Genomic DNA, 665 nt, shown 5'->3' on the forward strand with positions numbered 1-665 from the left:
GACAGCCCTGGGGTGTGAGGCCAGCACCCCACGCACCATGCTGCCACCTCACATTTGTCACCCTGAGGTACAGAAACTTCCACTGTGCAGCTGGGCCGACTCCTGGGGTCCCGCACAGCAAGGGGGGCACACTCGCCCCAGGCACCCAGAGGAAGGTTTCCCAGGAGCCCTGACACCCCAGGGGCCTGCTGCCCCAATAAAACACCGCAGGCTGTGGGGTTTGCATGTTTTAATGATAGCTTAGGAGAGATGTGGATAGAGTCACCAGAGATCCACGAGCTCAGACACCCGCTGGCCCCCCACGCACATGCTGACGTGAGAGCAGCTGGGGAAACGAACCGGAGCTCGGCCGGCTGCCAGTTTGGCAATGCCGTATGTATCCTACCATCCTCTCAACACCACGGTCTTCTGAGGGCTGCTGTAGCAGATACTGGCAAGGCGACATGGTTATGAACCTACACACTGCACAGCATCGCTCTCCTGAGGGAGAGCTGCACGTGGAGAACAAGAAATGCTGGGAGCGGGGACATGCAAGCAGTCCTGAAGGGTGCTGGTCACAGCACGGCTGGGAAGCTGGGCCACCAGGATAAAGGCTTTTGAGCCTTTCTTTGACTTCTCTGGTGTTTTCTGTGGGCTGTGGCTGGCCAACAGATTTCAGCCGGAGG

This window comes from Cariama cristata, unplaced genomic scaffold (genome assembly GCF_000690535.1).
Source record: "Cariama cristata isolate BGI_N322 unplaced genomic scaffold, ASM69053v1 scaffold31013, whole genome shotgun sequence".
NCBI lineage: Eukaryota > Metazoa > Chordata > Aves > Cariamiformes > Cariamidae > Cariama > Cariama cristata.